General features: G+C 46.5%; 8 non-coding genes across 8 annotated transcripts; all 8 read right to left on the bottom strand.

Moving 5' to 3' along the window:
* Nucleotides 1-2678: 2678 nt before the first annotated feature.
* On the bottom strand, nucleotides 2679-2797 carry LOC126123182 (U5 spliceosomal RNA). Its single transcript, XR_007526285.1, has one exon. It is a non-coding gene; the product is annotated as a U5 spliceosomal RNA (small nuclear RNA).
* A 943-nt stretch (nucleotides 2798-3740) lies between these two features.
* On the bottom strand, nucleotides 3741-3947 carry LOC126123040 (small nucleolar RNA U3). Its single transcript, XR_007526157.1, has one exon. It is a non-coding gene; the product is annotated as a small nucleolar RNA U3 (small nucleolar RNA).
* Nucleotides 3948-6374: 2427 nt separating this feature from the next.
* On the bottom strand, nucleotides 6375-6493 carry LOC126123174 (U5 spliceosomal RNA). Its single transcript, XR_007526278.1, has one exon. It is a non-coding gene; the product is annotated as a U5 spliceosomal RNA (small nuclear RNA).
* A 943-nt stretch (nucleotides 6494-7436) lies between these two features.
* On the bottom strand, nucleotides 7437-7643 carry LOC126123057 (small nucleolar RNA U3). The gene has a single exon (XR_007526172.1). It is a non-coding gene; the product is annotated as a small nucleolar RNA U3 (small nucleolar RNA).
* A 2436-nt stretch (nucleotides 7644-10079) lies between these two features.
* Nucleotides 10080-10198, bottom strand: LOC126123173 (U5 spliceosomal RNA). The gene has a single exon (XR_007526277.1). It is a non-coding gene; the product is annotated as a U5 spliceosomal RNA (small nuclear RNA).
* A 943-nt stretch (nucleotides 10199-11141) lies between these two features.
* LOC126123056 (small nucleolar RNA U3) lies at nucleotides 11142-11348 on the bottom strand. The gene has a single exon (XR_007526171.1). It is a non-coding gene; the product is annotated as a small nucleolar RNA U3 (small nucleolar RNA).
* Nucleotides 11349-13777: 2429 nt separating this feature from the next.
* LOC126123186 (U5 spliceosomal RNA) lies at nucleotides 13778-13896 on the bottom strand. Its single transcript, XR_007526289.1, has one exon. It is a non-coding gene; the product is annotated as a U5 spliceosomal RNA (small nuclear RNA).
* Nucleotides 13897-21733: 7837 nt separating this feature from the next.
* On the bottom strand, nucleotides 21734-21852 carry LOC126123172 (U5 spliceosomal RNA). Its single transcript, XR_007526276.1, has one exon. It is a non-coding gene; the product is annotated as a U5 spliceosomal RNA (small nuclear RNA).
* Nucleotides 21853-22452: the final 600 nt, after the last annotated feature.

The following is a 22452-nucleotide window of genomic DNA, read 5'->3' as shown; positions in this document are numbered from 1 at the left end:
AGGCCGCGACCAGGCGTCGGCGGCGGCGAGCACCGTCAAGCGGCGACGGCGAGGACCGGCAGGCGGCGACCAAACGGCGGCGAACAAACGGCGGCGAACAAACGGCGGCGAGGACCGGCAGGCGGCGAACAAACGGCGGCGGCGGCGAGCACCGGCAGGCGGCGTCGGCGGCGAGCAGTAGTGACGGCGAGCAGACGGCAAGGAAAACGGTGGGGATCTTCCACATAGAAGGTGCACCCTGAGAGTAGCCCAGGCAGTGAAACTCTTCGATGAAGAAGTGAGGGAATCCAACCCTCGAATGCTAGCAAGCTATCACCGCTCGCTACTTATGCCACGAGACCGTCAACACGCCCTACGAGAATACGACACACTCTTCACATTTCGCGATTTACTTATCGAAGAATTTCTTAAGCTCCGACATTCTGCAAAGAACCTACTTCTACTCTTACTTGGCCGCCATGATCTCACTCAGCTATTTTGTGCGCTACCAGTGCTTCTTGTCTTCCGAAATGAGAGACCATTGCCTCACGCGAGACTGTATGTAAACACCGCTTGCACCTCCGGCCGCTAGATGGGGGCCTGGGGCACATACAATAGCATCCTATGGCGCAAGCAGACATGCCAAATAGCCACTGAAAGACAAACACACAAGACGGCGTTCATAGGACTCTTGTGCTTTCTTTAAAGCCGCCTCTCTCTTCGAAAATTTTCGCACCGCACTAGTTTATTCACCTCACCCTAACAGTGCAAACTCTTGTCGATATATCGCCACTTTCATGCATACTTCCTCTTTCGTTTCACTTTGCGTCTTACTTGATACCCGCCCAAGAGCTGCTGATATACAATACTCGCAATAAATGTGTTTCTCTCTGTATCTCTTTTCGCCTATCACGAGTATTGCTTTTCCTCACATGGCAATTATGAAAACACCCACAGCTAAACATACACTTCCACTCAGCGCCACGTCCATACTATCAATCATACGCCAGTAATTTCACAGCTACTTGCTCCACTAATACATTTCTTATGTCTACTGTTAAACAGATGAAGAATCAAAGTATACAACAAGTCTCTATGAACATCACTGTCAGGACATTTTACAGACCTACGCATACCATGCCAATCTTTATGCTTCAACTATGATGGCCATGTGCTATGAATAAAGAAATTTCTCATAAAATAACAATTTTACAACTACTCCGACAAGTTCCTTACTAAAATACTAGATGTTTAGCAATCCCCCCCCCCCAAAAAAATCATCTCAGAATAATCTCAAGCAGTGCTTACATCCCATGAGCACTTCTTTGCAAACAAAACCACAAACTACTTTTTATACTAGCTTCCTTGTCACAGTGAACAGGAAACTAATGCTAGTGCCTCAGTTTACTAAAAAGCTTTTTTCGCTTGCAACAAATAAACTACCAACTTGAACCACTTGGATTTTCAGACAGACACAGAAAACTTAATTTCACAGAAATTTAGGAGTAACAGTGGTTACCTCACATTTTCACACACACTCAAATAGCTAGTTCTGTGCACTTCACACTATGTTCTCATCGTGTTTCACCAGAGAACACAGTTATCACTATGAATGGATTCTGGTAAAAGAGCATTAAAAAAAAAAAAAAAAAACAGCCTGATCAAAGTGATTATCTGCACATCCTCTGCCAATATCATGTCACTCTATACCCGAGGGAAACTAGAATGCAGGGAAAGGAGCTTTGTTGTGAGCACTGTGTTGGTATTTCATCATTTACTGGCCAAAGTCTTCTCAAGCCAAGTATGCACCAGCTCTGTCTATGGCTGGGTCAATCAAGAGCCCCTATCAATTTTACTTAAAAGACAAGCAGCATCAACAACTCACAGGAGGCACTGAACATTTATACCATTATCTGCACCACCTTCCACTGATTTACTGAAGAAGAAACAGCAAAGTCTGGCCAATTTTGTACACAAGTAATCTTGAAAACATTGGAGTCAACAGCAGATACATAGTTTCCAAGACTGTAGCTAGGAACAACCCTTCCATTTCAAGATTTATCTCTCACTGAGACACATCATACCCAAACTACACCTACCAGGAAATTGCTACTCAATTCATCTCTAGCTATCTATGTCATATTCAACAACTGTCTCTTTCTCACCTAAATCTTCTACAAAACTGAGTACACTGTTATGAACAAAGAACCAATGCCACATTATGGCAACAAGCCAGTGCCACTAATATCCACTCTATTGAAAACAATTCAAATGCTCATCCTGCCCAACTAACCACCATCTACAGCCCAAATCTCACTCACATCATACCTACAAATCACAAACTTCTGCGGTAAAAATAATTTTGGGTTTCAAAACACAATCTACTAATCACATACTAGTATTTATTACAAAGCCTCTCAATTCATCATTCACTTCCAAATATCGGCTTATATGCTGTTGTGCAACTGCAGTGCAAGTAAACACCCTCAAATCATCTAGAACTGAGATGCGGAAAGGGTTCACCAAGAGTTTCCAGGACAATAAATAGCGCTCTCTCTCTCTCTTTACACAATCGCCTAACACACTGCAAGCCATTTCAGGGCAAATGTACTTGTTTCATTATACTACGAAACGGCCAATTACATTTTCAAAACACAACCTACCTCTTGTTAATTACATTACGTTTTACTTGTGATTATGGCTCAGCAATAGCCGAGCACTACGAAAAATACCTTATACACTCATTTAATGTTCCCCTCCACGGAAATCTTTAGTAAAAGGCGAAAGATTTATTCGTTTTGAAGGGAAACCAGAGTGCCGATCAACGCCCTCACTTCAATACTTATGGCTGCTTCTCTATTGCTTCTCCGCGAGAACGCGGAAAATTCTTTCCGTCTTGTCTACTTCTCTACTGTCAACACACTTCCAGTGCCATGCAAGCACACACCCCAAACTAACTGTCAGCGCTGAAATACGTGTCTGCCAAATGTCGTCGATATTACTCTTTAGATAACTATTTTCATCATTTCTGTCACCATTCAAGCTGCTTCATTACCTCACCTGCCGACAGATGGCAGCACGCCTAATTCCTCTCGGCGACCCACCGTCAGAGACACAACTGCCCGCACTGCTCTGCATCTAACACTAATCTCTCTCCTCCCCACCACACTCGTTCACTGAAAAAACAGACAACTAGATAGTTCTTTGAACGCAAAACTAGGCCACATCAGACGCAACCTGTATGTAGATGTATGGTGCAAGGGAAATATCCCCCTGCTCCCACACAACTAATTAATACTAGTTGACAACAGAAATAAAATTTCTGCCGATAGTATTTGAACCAGTCTTATTCATTTGCGAATTTCATGCATTCCTTCTTGCAGATAACACTGCCTTGCAAATCACTCAATTCATGTTTGCTAGCCAAACGTGCTCCTCCTAAATGTTCCGTACATCATGCATTAGTGCTGATTATCAAGACTGTGTTGTGTGTCAGCCTTTTATGGTCATCAATTGCACTCTTCTTGTGTTGCTCACTCATTCTTGTAACTCAAAAGTACGTCGTTGTCATCCAAGCCTAGCACTTGGAGCAGGCCAAATCAAATGGCTCGTCCCCGTGCCACTCGAGAAACTCCCACAAGGCTTTCATGACATGTCGTAATCAAAGTCCTTCCACAACCTGTAGCGACATTTCTGCAACGACGCGGGTCCCGATACCAAAAGTATGACTTATGCTTGCTTCTATTCTATATAATAAAACCACCACTCGGAAAGCGCTATTCCCTTCCCACATCCCTCAGAATGTGGTGAACGATCATCGATTACAACCAAGATGCGATGAATCTCGATCGCAAGCCTCACGCTCAGGGACAGTGCTACCACTCATCATCGTGGTTACGTCTACTCCAGCTTTGAACTAGAGAGAGTTGAAGACATACTACAGAAATGATCCTGTGAAGTATGATCTTGCTAGCAAGCTATCACCGCTCGCTACTTATGCCACGAGACCGTCAACACGCCCTACGAGAATACGACACACTCTTCACATTTCGCGATTTACTTATCGAAGAATTCCTTAAGCTCGGACATTCTGCAAAGAACCTACTTCTACTCTTACTTGGCCGCCATGATCTCACTCAGCTATTTTGTGCGCTACCAGTGCTTCTTGTCTTCCGAAATGAGAGACCATTGCCTCACGCGAGACTGTATGTAAACACCGCTTGCACCTCCGGCCGCTAGATGGGGGCCTGGGGCACATACAGTAGCATCCTATGGCGCAAGCAGACATGCCAAATAGCCACTGAAAGACAAACACACAAGACGGCGTTCATAGGACTCTTGTGCTTTCTTTAAAGCCGCCTCTCTCTTCGAAAATTTTCGCACCGCACTAGTTTATTCACCTCACCCTAACAGTGCAAACTCTTGTCGATATATCGCCACTTTCATGCATACTTCCTCTTTCGTTTCACTTTGCGTCTTACTTGATACCCGCCCAAGAGCTGCTGATATACAATACTCGCAATAAATGTGTTTCTCTCTGTATCTCTTTTCGCCTATCACGAGTATTGCTTTTCCTCACATGGCAATTATGAAAACACCCACAGCTAAACAAACACTTCCACTCAGCGCCACGTCCATACTATCAATCATACGCCAGTAATTTCACAGCTACTTGCTCCACTAATACATTTCTTATGTCTACTGTTAAACAGATGAAGAATCAAAGTATACAACAAGTCTCTATGAACATCACTGTCAGGACATTTTACACACCTACGCATACCATGCCAATCTTTATGCTTCAACTATGATGGCCATGTGCTATGAATAAAGAAATTTCTCATAAAATAACAATTTTACAACTACTCCGACAAGTTCCTTACTAAAATGCTAGATGTTTAGCAATCCCCCCCCCCCCAAAATCATCTCAGAATAATCTCAAGCAGTGCTTACATCCCACGAGCACTTCTTTGCAAACAAAACCACAAACTACTTTTTATACTAGCTTCCTTGTCACAGTGAACTGGAAACTAATGCTAGTGCCTCAGTTTACTAAAAAGCTTTTTTCGCTTGCAACAAATAAACTACCAACTTGAACCACTTGGATTTTCAGACACACACAGAAAACTTAATTCCACAGAAATTTAGGAGTAACAGTGGTTACCTCACATTTTCACACACACTCAAATAGCTAGTTCTGTGCACTTCACACTATGTTCTCATCGTGTTTCACCAGAGAACACAGTTATCACTATGAATGGATTCTGGTAAAAGAGCATTAAAAAAAAAACAGCCTGATCAAAGTGATTATCTGCACATCCTCTGCCAATATCATGTCACTCTATACCTGAGGGAAACTAGAATGCAGGGAAAGGAGCTTTGTTGTGAGCACTGTGTTGGTATTTCATCATTTACTGGCCAAAGTCTTCTCAAGCCAAGTATGCACCAGCTCTGTCTATGGCTGGGTCAATCAAGAGCCCCTATCAATTTTACTTAAAAGACAAGCAGCATCAACAACTCACAGGAGGCACTGAACATTTATACCATTATCTGCACCACCTTCCACTGATTTACTGAAGAAGAAACAGCAAAGTCTGGCCAATTTTGTACACAAGTAATCTTGAAAACATTGGAGTCAACAGCAGATACATAGTTTCCAAGACTGTAGCTAGGAACAACCCTTCCATTTCAAGATTTATCTCTCACTGAGACACATCATACCCAAACTACACCTACCAGGAAATTGCTACTCAATTCATCTCTAGCTATCTATGTCATATTCAACAACTGTCTCTTTCTCACCTAAATCTTCTACAAAACTGAGTACACTGTTATGAACAAAGAACCAATGCCACATTATGGCAACAAGCCAGTGCCACTAATATCCACTCTATTGAAAACAATTCAAATGCTCATCCTGCCCAACTAACCACCATCTACAGCCCAAATCTCACTCACATCATACCTACAAATCACAAACTTCTGCGGTAAAAATAATTTTGGGTTTCAAAACACAATCTACTAATCACATACTAGTATTTATTACAAAGCCTCTCAATTCATCATTCACTTCCAAATATCGGCTTATATGCTGTTGTGCAACTGCAGTGCAAGTAAACACCCTCAAATCATCTAGAACTGAGATGCGGAAAGGGTTCACCAAGAGTTTCCAGGACAATAAATAGCGCTCTCTCTCTCTCTTTACACAATCGCCTAACACACTGCAAGCCATTTCAGGGCAAATGTACTTGTTTCATTATACTACGAAACGGCCAATTACATTTTCAAATTAAAAAAGCATCTACCTGATCCAACGTGATCCGCTACTCCACGCCCTTCATTCTCACAACACAACCTACCTCTTGTTAATTACATTACGTTTTACTTGTGATTATGGCTCAGCAATAGCCGAGCACTACGAAAAATACCTTATAGACTCATTTAATGTTCCCCTCCACGGAAATCTTTAGTAAAAGGCGAAAGATTTATTCGTTTTGAAGGGAAACCAGAGTGCCGATCAACGCCCTCACTTCAATACTTATGGCTGCTTCTCTATTGCTTCTCCGCGAGAACGCGGAAAATTCTTTCCGTCTTGTCTACTTCTCTACTGTCAACAGACTTCCAGTGCCATGCAAGCACACACCCCAAACTAACTGTCAGCGCTGAAATACGTGTCTGCCAAATATCGTCGATATTACTCTTTAGATAACTATTTTCATCATTTCTGTCACCATTCAAGCTGCTTCATTACCTCACCTGCCGACAGATGGCAGCACGCCCAATTCCTCTCGGCGACCCACCGTCAGAGACACAACTGCCCGCACTGCTCTGCATCTAACACTAATCTCTCTCCTCCCCACCACACTCGTTCACTGAAAAAACAGACAACTAGATAGTTCTTTGAACGCAAAACTAGGCCACATCAGACGCAACCTGTATGTAGATGTATGGTGCAAGGGAAATATCCCCCTGCTCCCACACAACTAATTAATACTAGTTGACAACAGAAATAAAATTTCTGCCGATAGTATTTGAACCAGTCTTATTCATTTGCGAATTTCATGCATTCCTTCTTGCAGATAACAGTGCCTTGCAAATCACTCAATTCATGTTTGCTAGCCAAACGTGCTCCTCCTAAATGTTCCGTACATCATGCATTAGTGCTGATTATCAAGACTGTGTTGTGTGTCAGCCTTTTATGGTCATCAATTGCACTCTTCTTGTGTTGCTCACTCATTCTTGTAACTCAAAAGTACGTCGTTGTCATCCAAGCCTAGCACTTGGAGCAGGCCAAATCAAATGGCTCGTCCCCGTGCCACTCGAGAAACTCCCACAAGGCTTTCATGACATGTCGTAATCAAAGTCCTTCCACAACCTGTAGCGACATTTCTGCAACGACGCGGGTCCCGATACCAAAAGTATGACTTATGCTTGCTTCTATTCTATATAATAAAACCACCACTCGGAAAGCGCTATTCCCTTCCCACATCCCTCAGAATGTGGTGAACGATCATCGATTACAACCAAGATGCGATGAATCTCGATCGCAAGCCTCACGCTCAGGGACAGTGCTACCACTCATCATCGTGGTTACGTCTACTCCAGCTTTGAACTAGAGAGAGTTGAAGACATACTACAGAAATGATCCTGTGAGGCATGATCTTGCTAGCAAGCTATCACCGCTCGCTACTTATGCCACGAGACCGTCAACACGCCCTACGAGAATACGACACACTCTTCACATTTCGCGATTTACTTATCGAAGAATTTCTTAAGCTCGGACATTCTGCAAAGAACCTACTTCTACTCTTACTTGGCCGCCATGATCTCACTCAGCTATTTTGTGCGCTACCAGTGCTTCTTGTCTTCCGAAATGAGAGACCATTGCCTCACGCGAGACTGTATGTAAACACCGCTTGCACCTCCGGCCGCTAGATGGGGGCCTGGGGCACATACAGTAGCATCCTATGGCGCAAGCAGACATGCCAAATAGCCACTGAAAGACAAACACACAAGACGGCGTTCATAGGACTCTTGTGCTTTCTTTAAAGCCGCCTCTCTCTTCGAAAATTTTCGCACCGCACTAGTTTATTCACCTCACCCTAACAGTGCAAACTCTTGTCGATATATCGCCACTTTCATGCATACTTCCTCTTTCGTTTCACTCTGCGTCTTACTTGATACCCGCCCAAGAGCTGCTGATATACAATACTCGCAATAAATGTGTTTCTCTCTGTATCTCTTTTCGCCTATCACGAGTATTGCTTTTCCTCACATGGCAATTATGAAAACACCCACAGCTAAACAAACACTTCCACTCAGCGCCACGTCCATACTATCAATCATACGCCAGTAATTTCACAGCTACTTGCTCCACTAATACATTTCTTATGTCTACTGTTAAACAGATGAAGAATCAAAGTATACAACAAGTCTCTATGAACATCACTGTCAGGACATTTTACACACCTACGCATACCATGCCAATCTTTATGCTTCAACTATGATGGCCATGTGCTATGATTAAAGAAATTTCTCATAAAATAACAATTTTACAACTACTCCGACAAGTTCCTTACTAAAATGCTAGATGTTTAGCAATCCCCCCCCCCCCCCCCCCAAAATCATCTCAGAATAATCTCAAGCAGTGCTTACATCCCATGAGCACTTCTTTGCAAACAAAACCACGAACTACTTTTTATATTAGCTTCCTTGTCACAGTGAACAGGAAACTAATGCTAGTGCCTCAGTTTACTAAAAAGCTTTTTTCGCTTGCAACAAATAAACTACCAACTTGAACCACTTGGATTTTCAGACACACACAGAAAACTTAATTCCACAGAAATTTAGGAGTAACAGTGGTTACCTGACATTTTCACACACACTCAAATAGCTAGATCTGTGCACTTCACACTATGTTCTCATCGTGTTTCACCAGAGAACACAGTTATCACTATGAATGGATTCTGGTAAAAGAGCATTAAAAAAAAACAAAAACAGCCTGATCAAAGTGATTATCTGCACATCCTCTGCCAATATCATGTCACTCTATACCCGAGGGAAACTAGAATGCAGGGAAAGGAGCTTTGTTGTGAGCACTGTGTTGGTATTTCATCATTTACTGGCCAAAGTCTTCTCAAGCCAAGTATGCACCAGCTCTGTCTATGGCTGGGTCAATCAAGAGCCCCTATCAATTTTACTTAAAAGACAAGCAGCATCAACAACTCACAGGAGGCACTGAACATTTATACCATTATCTGCACCACCTTCCACTGATTTACTGAAGAAGAAACAGCAAAGTCTGGCCAATTTTGTACACAAGTAATCTTGAAAACATTGGAGTCAACAGCAGATACATAGTTTCCAAGACTGTAGCTAGGAACAACCCTTCCATTTCAAGATTTATCTCTCACTGAGACACATCATACCCAAACTACACCTACCAGGAAATTGCTACTCAATTCATCTCTAGCTATCTATGTCATATTCAACAACTGTCTCTTTCTCACCTAAATCTTCTACAAAACTGAGTACACTGTTATGAACAAAGAACCAATGCCACATTATGGCAACAAGCCAGTGCCACTAATATCCACTCTATTGAAAACAATTCAAATGCTCATCCTGCCCAACTAACCACCATCTACAGCCCAAATCTCACTCACATCATACCTACAAATCACAAACTTCTGCGGTAAAAATAATTTTGGGTTTCAAAACACAATCTACTAATCACATACTAGTATTTATTACAAAGCCTCTCAATTCATCATTCACTTCCAAATATCGGCTTATATGCTGTTGTGCAACTGCAGTGCAAGTAAACACCCTCAAATCATCTAGAACTGAGATGCGGAAAGGGTTCACCAAGAGTTTCCAGGACAATAAATAGCGCTCTCTCTCTCTTTACACAATCGCCTAACACACTGCAAGCCATTTCAGGGCAAATGTACTTGTTTCATTATACTACGAAACGGCCAATTACATTTTCAAATTAAAAAAGCATCTACCTGATCCAACGTGATCCGCTACTCCACGCCCTTCATTCTCACAACACAACCTACCTCTTGTTAATTACATTACGTTTTACTTGTGATTATGGCTCAGCAATAGCCGAGCACTACGAAAAATACCTTATAGACTCATTTAATGTTCCCCTCCACGGAAATCTTTAGTAAAAGGCGAAAGATTTATTCGTTTTGAAGGGAAACCAGAGTGCCGATCAACGCCCTCACTTCAATACTTATGGCTGCTTCTCTATTGCTTCTCCGCGAGAACGCGGAAAATTCTTTCCGTCTTGTCTACTTCTCTACTGTCAACACACTTCCAGTGCCATGCAAGCACACACCCCAAACTAACTGTCAGCGCTGAAATACGTGTCTGCCAAATGTCGTCGATATTACTCTTTAGATAACTATTTTCATCATTTCTGTCACCATTCAAGCTGCTTCATTACCTCACCTGCCGACAGATGGCAGCACGCCCAATTCCTCTCGGCGACCCACCGTCAGAGACACAACTGCCCGCACTGCTCTGCATCTAACACTAATCTCTCTCCTCCCCACCACACTCGTTCACTGAAAAAACAGACAACTAGATAGTTCTTTGAACGCAAAACTAGGCCACATCAGACGCAACCTGTATGTAGATGTATGGTGCAAGGGAAATATCCCCCTGCTCCCACACAACTAATTAATACTAGTTGACAACAGAAATAAAATTTCTGCCGATAGTATTTGAACCAGTCTTATTCATTTGCGAATTTCATGCATTCCTTCTTGCAGATAACAGTGCCTTGCAAATCACTCAATTCATGTTTGCTAGCCAAACGTGCTCCTCCTAAATGTTCCGTACATCATGCATTAGTGCTGATTATCAAGACTGTGTTGTGTGTCAGCCTTTTATGGTCATCAATTGCACTCTTCTTGTGTTGCTCACTCATTCTTGTAACTCAAAAGTACGTCGTTGTCATCCAAGCCTAGCACTTGGAGCAGGCCAAATCAAATGGCTCGTCCCCGTGCCACTCGAGAAACTCCCACAAGGCTTTCATGACATGTCGTAATCAAAGTCCTTCCACAACCTGTAGCGACATTTCTGCAACGACGCGGGTCCCGATACCAAAAGTATGACTTATGCTTGCTTCTATTCTATATAATAAAACCACCACTCGGAAAGCGCTATTCCCTTCCCACATCCCTCAGAATGTGGTGAACGATCATCGATTACAACCAAGATGCGATGAATCTCGATCGCAAGCCTCACGCTCAGGGACAGTGCTACCACTCATCATCGTGGTTACGTCTACTCCAGCTTTGAACTAGAGAGAGTTGAAGACATACTACAGAAATGATCCTGTGAGGCATGATCTTGCTAGCAAGCTATCACCGCTCGCTACTTATGCCACGAGACCGTCAACACGCCCTACGAGAATACGACACACTCTTCACATTTCGCGATTTACTTATCGAAGAATTCCTTAAGCTCGGACATTCTGCAAAGAACCTACTTCTACTCTTACTTGGCCGCCATGATCTCACTCAGCTATTTTGTGCGCTACCAGTGCTTCTTGTCTTCCGAAATGAGAGACCATTGCCTCACGCGAGACTGTATGTAAACACCGCTTGCACCTCCGGCCGCTAGATGGGGGCCTGGGGCACATACAGTAGCATCCTATGGCGCAAGCAGACATGCCAAATAGCCACTGAAAGACAAACACACAAGACGGCGTTCATAGGACTCTTGTGCTTTCTTCAAAGCCGCCTCTCTCTTCGAAAATTTTCGCACCGCACTAGTTTATTCACCTCACCCTAACAGTGCAAACTCTTGTCGATATATCGCCACTTTCATGCATACCTCCTCTTTCGTTTCACTTTGCGTCTTACTTGATACCCGCCCAAGAGCTGCTGATATACAATACTCGCAATAAATGTGTTTCTCTCTGTATCTCTTTTCGCCTATCACGAGTATTGCTTTTCCTCACATGGCAATTATGAAAACACCCACAGCTAAACAAACACTTCCACTCAGCGCCACGTCCATACTATCAATCATACGCCAGTAATTTCACAGCTACTTGCTCCACTAATACATTTCTTATGTCTACTGTTAAACAGATGAAGAATCAAAGTATACAACAAGTCTCTATGAACATCACTGTCAGGACATTTTACACACCTACGCATACCATGCCAATCTTTATGCTTCAACTATGATGGCCATGTGCTATGAATAAAGAAATTTCTCATAAAATAACAATTTTACAACTACTCCGACAAGTTCCTTACTAAAATGCTAGATGTTTAGCAATCCCCCCCCCCCCAAAATCATCTCAGAATAATCTCAAGCAGTGCTTACATCCCATGAGCACTTCTTTGCAAACAAAACCACAAACTACTTTTTATACTAGCTTCCTTGTCACAGTGAACTGGAAACTAATGCTAGTGCCTCAGTTTACTAAAAAGCTTTTTTCGCTTGCAACAAATAAACTACGAACTTGAACCACTTGGATTTTCAGACACACACAGAAAACTTAATTCCACAGAAATTTAGGAGTAACAGTGGTTACCTCACATTTTCACACACACTCAAATAGCTAGTTCTGTGCACTTCACACTATGTTCTCATCGTGTTTCACCAGAGAACACAGTTATCACTATGAATGGATTCTGGTAAAAGAGCATTAAAAAAAAAAAACAGCCTGATCAAAGTGATTATCTGCACATCCTCTGCCAATATCATGTCACTCTATACCCGAGGGAAACTAGAATGCAGGGAAAGGAGCTTTGTTGTGAGCACTGTGTTGGTATTTCATCATTTACTGGCCAAAGTCTTCTCAAGCCAAGTATGCACCAGCTCTGTCTATGGCTGGGTCAATCAAGAGCCCCTATCAATTTTACTTAAAAGACAAGCAGCATCAACAACTCACAGGAGGCACTGAACATTTATACCATTATCTGCACCACCTTCCACTGATTTACTGAAGAAGAAACAGCAAAGTCTGGCCAATTTTGTACACAAGTAATCTTGAAAACATTGGAGTCAACAGCAGATACATAGTTTCCAAGACTGTAGCTAGGAACAACCCTTCCATTTCAAGATTTATCTCTCACTGAGACACATCATACCCTAACTACACCTACCAGGAAATTGCTACTCAATTCATCTCTAGCTATCTATGTCATATTCAACAACTGTCTCTTTCTCACCTAAATCTTCTACAAAACTGAGTACACTGTTATGAACAAAGAACCAATGCCACATTATGGCAACAAGCCAGTGCCACTAATATCCACTCTATTGAAAACAATTGAAATGCTCATCCTGCCCAACTAACCACCATCTACAGCCCAAATCTCACTCACATCATACCTACAAATCACAAACTTCTGCGGTAAAAATAATTTTGGGTTTCAAAACACAATCTACTAATCACATACTAGTATTTATTACAAAGCCTCTCAATTCATCATTCACTTCCAAACATCGGCTTATATGCTGTTGTGCAACTGCAGTGCAAGTAAACACCCTCAAATCATCTAGAACTGAGATGCAGAAAGGGTTCACCAAGAGTTTCCAGGACAATAAATAGCGCTCTCTCTCTCTCTTTACACAATCGCCTAACACACTGCAAGCCATTTCAGGGCAAATGTACTTGTTTCATTATACTACGAAACGGCCAATTACATTTTCAAATTAAAAAAGCATCTAACTGATCCAACGTGATCCGCTACTCCACGCCCTTCATTCTCACAACACAACCTACCTCTTGTTAATTACATTACGTTTTACTTGTGATTATGGCTCAGCAATAGCCGAGCACTACGAAAAATACCTTATAGACTCATTTAATGTTCCCCTCCACGGAAATCTTTAGTAAAAGGCGAAAGATTTACTCGTTTTGAAGGGAAACCAGAGTGCCGATCAACGCTTTTTTTTTTCCCCTTTATTGTAATTTTAAACACCTATACAGGTGGGCTGGCAGCAGCATGGTTCGCCGCTCTTCAGCCTTAAGTAGAACAAACAACATGATAGAGAGGTGAGATATACAATACAAAAAAAAAAACGGCGGGCAAAAAAATGGAGATACAAAAAATACAAGAAACAAGAAGCCGTTCACGTTGGACGAAAAAACACGAACACTTGGAAACATGGCGCACAAAGCACGGAGAACGGCAACGGCACATGTGAACAGTTGAGTCGGAACTGCACGAAACACAAAACGATGCACACACACTGAACACTGGTGGCGATGGTCTCCGGCGCGCGAATGTTCACTGAGCGTGTACGAGTCCGGGACCTGCCAAGAGGGGGGTGGAGGAGGAGGAAGGGGAGATGGGAGAGGGGAGAGCAGAGATGCCACGGGCAAAGGAGAGAGGGGGAGGGAGGAAGGGGGAGGGGAAGCCTTGAGGAGAGGGTAGGAAAGAGAAGGGAAGGGAAAGGGGGGTAGGGAGGGTGCCTAAAGGAAAGGACACAGGAGGGGGGGGGAAGGATCAAAGTTGATAGGAGGGGTAGATGCAGGGGAGGAGGACATCATCAGGGAGGGGGAGCTGGCGGAAGCCACCTTGGGAGAGGGTAAGGAGGGTGGAGAGATGGAGACCAGGTGGGATGTGGGAATACAGGCGCGGCAGCGGGCGGGGGTGGGTGAGGATCGGGGAGACGAGCGGGTGAGGAGGATCGAGTTTACGGGAGGTGTATAGGATTCGTATCCTTTCGAGGAAGAGGAGGAGGTGGGGGAAGGGGATAAGGTCATACAGGATCCGCGTGGGGGAAGGGAGACGGATGCGATAGGCAAGGCGGAGAGCATGGCGTTCAAGGATTTGGAGGGATTTATAAAAGGAAGGGGGGGCGGAGATTCAGGCGGGATGGGCGTAACAGAGGATAGGGCGGATGAGGGACTTATAGGTGTGGAGGATGGTGGAGGGGTCCAGACCCCACGTTCGGCCGGAAAGGAGCTTGAGGAGACGGAGTCGGGAACGTGCCTTGGCTTGGATTGTCTGGAGATGGGGAGTCCAGGAGAGGCGACGGTCGAGGGTGACGCCAAGGTACTTAAGGGTGGGGGTGAGAGCGATGGGACGGCCATAAACGGTGAGATAGAAATCAAGGAGGCGGAAGGAGGGAGTGGTTTTGCCTACAATGATCGCCTGGGTTTTGGAAGGATTGACCTTGAGCAACCACTGGTTGCACCAAGCGGTGAACCGGTCAAGATGGGATTGGAGAAGGTGTTGGGAGCGCCGCAGGGTGGGGGCAAGGGCAAGGAAGGTGGTGTCATCGGCAAACTGGAGAAGGTGGACGGGGGGTGACGGCGGCGGCATGTCCGCCGTGTACAACAAGTACAGAAGGGGGGAGAGGACGGAGCCTTGGGGCACACCGGCGGAGGGGAAAAAGGTGTAGGAATCGGTGTTATGGATGGTGACATGGGAAGGACGGCGGGAGAGAAAGGAACCGATCAGACGAACGTAGTTAATGGGAAGGGCGAAGGTTTGGAGCTTGAAGAGGAGACCGGAATGCCATACGCGGTCATATGCGCGTTCGAGGTCAAGAGAGAGGAAGATTGCGGAGCGACGGGAATTGAGCTGTTCGGAAAGGAGATGAGTGAGGTGAAGGAGAAGATCGTCGGAAGAGAAGGACGGCCGAAAGCCACACTGGGTAACGGGGAGGAGGCGGTGCTGGCGGAGATGCTGGTGGATGCGGCGGTTGAGGATAGATTCCAGGACCTTGCTGAAGACCGAGGTAAGGCTGATGGGACGGTAGGAGGAGACGGCGGACGGCGGTTTGCCAGGTTTGAGGAACATGAGGATACGGGAGGTTTTCCACAGGTCGGGGTAGTAACCGGTGGACAGGACTACATTGTAGAGCCTGGCCAGGGTGGAGAGAAAAGAGACAGGAGCTTCACGAAGGTGACGGTAGGTGACACGATCGTGACCAGGAGCGGTGTTGCGTTTGGTGCGGAGTGTAGTGATGAGATCCTGTGTGGTGATGGGGGCATTAAGGTCCGTGTGTGGAATGTTGTCCAAGTACTGGAAACCAGGAGCGAGGGGAGGGACAGAGGTGTCAGTTCGATCGCGGATATCTGGGAAGAGGGAGTAATCGAACTGGGGATCATCAGGGATGGAAAACACATCGGACAGGTAGGAGGCAAAGTGATTGGCCTTACTAAGGGCGTCAGGGAAGGGGTGATCATCGTGGAGAAGAGGATAGTAGGGGGAGGGTTTAGTTCCGGTAAGGCGACGGAAGGCGGTCCAGAACTTGGACGAGTTTATAGGGAGGGTAGCATTTAAACGGGTGCATGTCTGTCGCCAGTCCCGGCGTTTCTTAGCCGCGAGCAAATTTCGAATGTGTCGCTGTAGTTGCCGGTGGCGTCGTAGGGTGTCCGGGTCACACGTGCGGGGGAAGGCACGGTAGAGACGACGGGATTCACGGAGGAGGAGGACGGCCTGTGGTGGTAAGGTAGGACGGTGGGGGTGGATGGCAACAGTAGGGACGTGGGCCTCCACGGCCTCAGACAAGGTCTGCTGGAGAAAGGAGGCGGCATGGGTGACATCATCGGGACGGCGGTAGGCGAGAGGGTGGCTATCGACCTGAGTGGAGAGGGTATCCCGGTAGGCATTCCAGTTGGCACGGGAATAGTCATGGATGTACTTAGGGGGAGGGTCATGACGAGGGTCGGGGCGGGGGTGACGGCCGTCTGAAACGGTGAGGAGGACAGGGAGATGGTCGCTACCAATAGGCTCCAGGACATCCACCGTAATGCGACCAAGGAGGTTGGGGGAGGAGAGAATAACATCGGGAGTGGAGTTGGATTCGGGACGGGTGTGCTGGGGGATGGGGATGAGGTCGCCTTGAAGGGAGGAGAGGAACCGATGCCACCGCCGTAACTGGGCAGCGGAGCGACTATGGATGTTGAGGTCGGCGGCGATCACATAGGAGGAGAAGGTACGGTCGATGTGGGAGAGGAAGTCGAAAGGAAGAGGGGCGTTGGGGCGGACATAGATGGTGGCACAGGTAATGGTAAGGCCGGGGAAGAAGAGACTAAGGATCAGGTGTTCGGTGGGGTTGGGAAGGAGAGGTTGGAGCCGAACGGGGATCTGGTGGTGGTGGCCAATGGCAACTCCGCCACGCGCAACTGGGAGGGGATTATCGGAGCGGTGGAGGAGATAGGGGGAGGTGTGGATGGAGTGGTGGGGTTGGAGGAAGGTTTCATTAAGGAGGAAGGCATCCACACGGTGGGTAGCAAGGGTGTGCAGGAAGAGGTTCTTGTTGGCGGGAAGGGAGCGGATATTGTTGAAAAGGATACGATGCTGTCGCGCCATGATAAGGACTTATACGAGGGTGTCAAGGCGGGAGAAGGTGAAATGGGCCTGGTTGTAGGAAAAGGTGGCGTACATTTTAAGGTGGAATATGGAACGGGCGGCGAGGGAGATCTGTTGTAAGGTGTGGGGGCGCTGAAAGGGATGGACGTTTTGGAGGACAATGGTGAGGAACCTGATGATGTCCTCAGCAGTGGGGGGGGGGGGGGGACGAAGGGAATTGCCAGGAGGGGTGGGGGCGTCCAGGGGACGGACAGGTACGGTGAGTTCAGGAGTGGCGGGAGGGGGTCGGGCTTTACACTTTTGGGAGTAGGTGGGGTGGGGGAGGCTGCAGGTATTACAGGAGGGAGGGGATTGGAGGTTGGGGCACTGCCGGAGGAAGTGCGCTTGCCGACAATGTGGGCAGGTTGGGGCCTCGCGGCACTCTGCTGTTGGATGTGCATTGTAGCGCAGACATCTCTGGCAGCGCAGGGAATGAGGGGGGGAACGGGAGGGGTCGACCTTGTACCGCTGATTGAAGAGGAGGGCACCCTCCTTCAGGAGACGGTCAATGGAGGGGGCGTCCTCAGAGAACACCCGCATAAGGCGGGTGGGGCCGGTCGCGTTGAAAATGCGGCGGACCGCCCGCACCTCCAGGGTGGGATGGGCCTTCAGCTCCGCCAGCACCTCCTCCTCCGTGATCGACGGACTAAGCCGAGTGATCACGGCGGTGAGGGTCGGCGGGCGACGCGGGGGTTGGGGTTGGCGGGTAGGAGATGGGGAGGGAGCAGGGGTGAGGGAGGCGTGAGGACCAAAACTGGTGATGGGGAGGCGGGAGAGGATGTCAGTATGGAGGGTTGGGCTGGGGGAGGAGATAAGAACAGAATCCCGTCTGGGAGTAAGGAGAGAGATGGGGGCGCCTGGGAAATGTTGGCGGAGGAGGAGGGAGAGATTCCGGGCCTCGAGGAAGGAAGGTTCGGGACGGGACAGGAGATATTTGTAGAGACCGGGTGGGGAGGAGGAGGAGGAGGAGGGAGCGGGGCCTGGTGGGGAGACGTCCATGGCATTTTGGGGTGGGGATGGGGGGCGGGGTGGAGCCTTTTTAGGAGTAGAGGAAGTGGAGGCGCCACTAGGGCGTTTGACAGCGGCAGATGGGCGGGTGGTGACAGGAGGGACGGGAACGATGGGGAGGTGGTGGGAAGGGACAGGTCCCGGCACGGACGCAGCAGTCGGCGCCGGAGGAAGTGACTGTGACGGTGCAGGCGAATGTGGCAGTGATGGCGATGGCGACGATGATGATGACGGCGGTGGCGATGGCGATGGCGATGGCGATGGCGACGGGGAGAGCTGGGCGTGGGCAGTGGCCCGACGGGCCACCACCCTAGCCGGAGCTGCAGTGACAGGCTGGGGGAGTGGGGGGAAGGGATCAGAACGAGAGCAGGAAGCGGGAGAGGGGGCGACAAATAGCGAGGGCGAAGGGATAGAGAGGAGGGGAGGGATGGAAGGAGGGGGATGGGACTGGGCACACCAAGTGATTGTGGTGGAGGCGGCGGAAGGGGACGTATACACGATGGCGGTGGTGGTAGTAGTGACGGTGGTGGTGGGGGGCGGACATGACGACAAGGAGAAGAAAGAAAAAACACAGCACTAAAAGGACAGGACACACACTGGGAGACGACGGACGGCGGACGGACGTCGACGGCGACGGCGGCGACGACGGCGACGGCGACGGCGAGAGGCAGGGACGCTGCTGCCGCGGACGGGGCGGCGGCGGCGGCGGCGGCTGCTGCTGCTGGCTGGACTGCTGCTGCTGGCTGGACTGCTGCTGCCACCGGAGGGCTGGCAGGCTGGCTGGCTGGCTGGCTGGCTGGCTGGCTGGCTGACCACTGCTGCAGGCCGGGACCGCGAACTGCTGCTGCTGCTACTGCTGCGGGCTGGCTGGCTGGCTGGCTGGCTGGCTGGCACCTGGAACCCCTAACTCTTCGATTAGCGCGAAGTGCACTATCGAAGGGCGGTAACCTTTCGGTGTACCGCCGGAGATGTTAGCAAGCTATCACCGCTCGCTACTTATGCCACGAGACCGTCAACACGCCCTACGAGAATACGACACTCTCTTCACATTTCGCGATTTACTTATCGAAGAATTTCTTAAGCTCGGACATTCTGCAAAGAACCTACTTCTACTCTTACTTGGCCGCCATGATCTCACTCAGCTATTTTGTGCGCTACCAGTGCTTCTTGTCTTCCGAAATGAGAGACCATTGCCTCACGCGAGACTGTATGTAAACACCGCTTGCACCTCCGGCCGCTAGATGGGGGCCTGGGGCACATACAGTAGCATCCTATGGCGCAAGCAGACATGCCAAATAGCCACTGAAAGACAAACACACAAGACGGCGTTCATAGGACTCTTGTGCTTTCTTTAAAGCCGCCTCTCTCTTCGAAAATTTTCGCACCGCACTAGTTTATTCACCTCACCCTAACAGTGCAAACTCTTGTCGATATATCGCCACTTTCATGCATACTTCCTCTTTCGTTTCACTTTGCGTCTTACTTGATACCCGCCCAAGAGCTGCTGATATACAATACTCGCAATAAATGTGTTTCTCTCTGTATCTCTTTTCGCCTATCACGAGTATTGCTTTTCCTCACATGGCTATTATGAAAACACCCACAGCTAAACAAACACTTCCACTCAGCGCCACGTCCATACTATCAATCATACGCCAGTAATTTCACAGCTACTTGCTCCACTAATACATTTCTTATGTCTACTGTTAAACAGATGAAGAATCAAAGTATACAACAAGTCTCTATGAACATCACTGTCAGGACATTTTACACACCTACGCATACCATGCCAATCTTTATGCTTCAACTATGATGGCCATGTGCTATGAATAAAGAAATTTCTCATAAAATAACAATTTTACAACTACTCCGACAAGTTCCTTACTAAAATGCTAGATGTTTAGCAATCCCCCCCCCACAAAAATCATCTCAGAATAATCTCAAGCAGTGCTTACATCCCACGAGCACTTCTTTGCAAACAAAACCACAAACTACTTTTTATACTAGCTTCCTTGTCACAGTGAACTGGAAACTAATGCTAGTGCCTCAGTTTACTAAAAAGCTTTTTTCGCTTGCAACAAATAAACTACCAACTTGAACCACTTGGATTTTCAGACACACACAGAAAACTTAATTCCACAGAAATTTAGGAGTAACAGTGGTTACCTCACATTTTCACACACACTCAAATAGCTAGTTCTGTGCACTTCACACTATGTTCTCATCGTGTTTCACCAGAGAACACAGTTATCACTATGAATGGATTCTGGTAAAAGAGCATTAAAAAAAAAAACAGCCTGATCAAAGTGATTATCTGCACATCCTCTGCCAATATCATGTCACTCTATACCCGAGGGAAACTAGAATGCAGGGAAAGGAGCTTTGTTGTGAGCACTGTGTTGGTATTTCATCATTTACTGGCCAAAGTCTTCTCAAGCCAAGTATGCACCAGCTCTGTCTATGGCTGGGTCAATCAAGAGCCCCTATCAATTTTACTTAAAAGACAAGCAGCATCAACAACTCACAGGAGGCACTGAACATTTATACCATTATCTGCACCACCTTCCACTGATTTACTGAAGAAGAAACAGCAAAGTCTGGCCAATTTTGTACACAAGTAATCTTGAAAACATTGGAGTCAACAGCAGATACATAGTTTCCAAGACTGTAGCTAGGAACAACCCTTCCATTTCAAGATTTATCTCTCACTGAGACACATCATACCCAAACTACACCTACCAGGAAATTGCTACTCAATTCATCTCTAGCTATCTATGTCATATTCAACAACTGTCTCTTTCTCACCTAAATCTTCTACAAAACTGAGTACACTGTTATGAACAAAGAACCAATGCCACATTATGGCAACAAGCCAGTGCCACTAATATCCACTCTATTGAAAACAATTCAAATGCTCATCCTGCCCAACTAACCACCATCTACAGCCCAAATCTCACTCACATCATACCTACAAATCACAAACTTCTGCGGTAAAAATAATTTTGGGTTTCAAAACACAATCTACTAATCACATACTAGTATTTATTACAAAGCCTCTCAATTCATCATTCACTTCCAAATATCGGCTTATATGCTGTTGTGCAACTGCAGTGCAAGTAAACACCCTCAAATCATCTAGAACTGAGATGCGGAAAGGGTTCACCAAGAGTTTCCAGGACAATAAATAGCGCTCTCTCTCTCTCTTTACACAATCGCCTAACACACTGCAAGCCATTTCAGGGCAAATGTACTTGTTTCATTATACTACGAAACGGCCAATTACATTTTCAAATTAAAAAAGCATCTACCTGATCCAACGTGATCCGCTACTCCACGCCCTTCATTCTCACAACACAACCTACCTCTTGTTAATTACATTACGTTTTACTTGTGATTATGGCTCAGCAATAGCCGAGCACTACGAAAAATACCTTATAGACTCATTTAATGTTCCCCTCCACGGAAATCTTTAGTAAAAGGCGAAAGATTTATTCGTTTTGAAGGGAAACCAGAGTGCCGATCAACGCCCTCACTTCAATACTTATGGCTGCTTCTCTATTGCTTCTCCGCGAGAACGCGGAAAATTCTTTCCGTCTTGTCTACTTCTCTACTGTCAACACACTTCCAGTGCCATGCAAGCACACACCCCAAACTAACTGTCAGCGCTGAAATACGTGTCTGCCAAATGTCGTCGATATTACTCTTTAGATAACTATTTTCATCATTTCTGTCACCATTCAAGATGCTTCATTACCTCACCTGCCGACAGATGGCAGCACGCCCAATTCCTCTCGGCGACCCACCGTCAGAGACACAACTGCCCGCACTGCTCTGCATCTAACACTAATCTCTCTCCTCCCCACCACACTCGTTCACTGAAAAAACAGACAACTAGATAGTTCTTTGAACGCAAAACTAGGCCACATCAGACGCAACCTGTATGTAGATGTATGGTGCAAGGGAAATATCCCCCTGCTCCCACACAACTAATTAATACTAGTTGACAACAGAAATAAAATTTCTGCCGATAGTATTTGAACCAGTCTTATTCATTTGCGAATTTCATGCATTCCTTCTTGCAGATAACAGTGCCTTGCAAATCACTCAATTCATGTTT

This window comes from Schistocerca cancellata, unplaced genomic scaffold (assembly GCF_023864275.1).
Source record: "Schistocerca cancellata isolate TAMUIC-IGC-003103 unplaced genomic scaffold, iqSchCanc2.1 HiC_scaffold_417, whole genome shotgun sequence".
NCBI classification, from domain to species: domain Eukaryota; kingdom Metazoa; phylum Arthropoda; class Insecta; order Orthoptera; family Acrididae; genus Schistocerca; species Schistocerca cancellata.
Note: the sequence above shows the minus strand (reverse complement) of the source record. Positions and strands in the feature narration are given on the sequence as shown.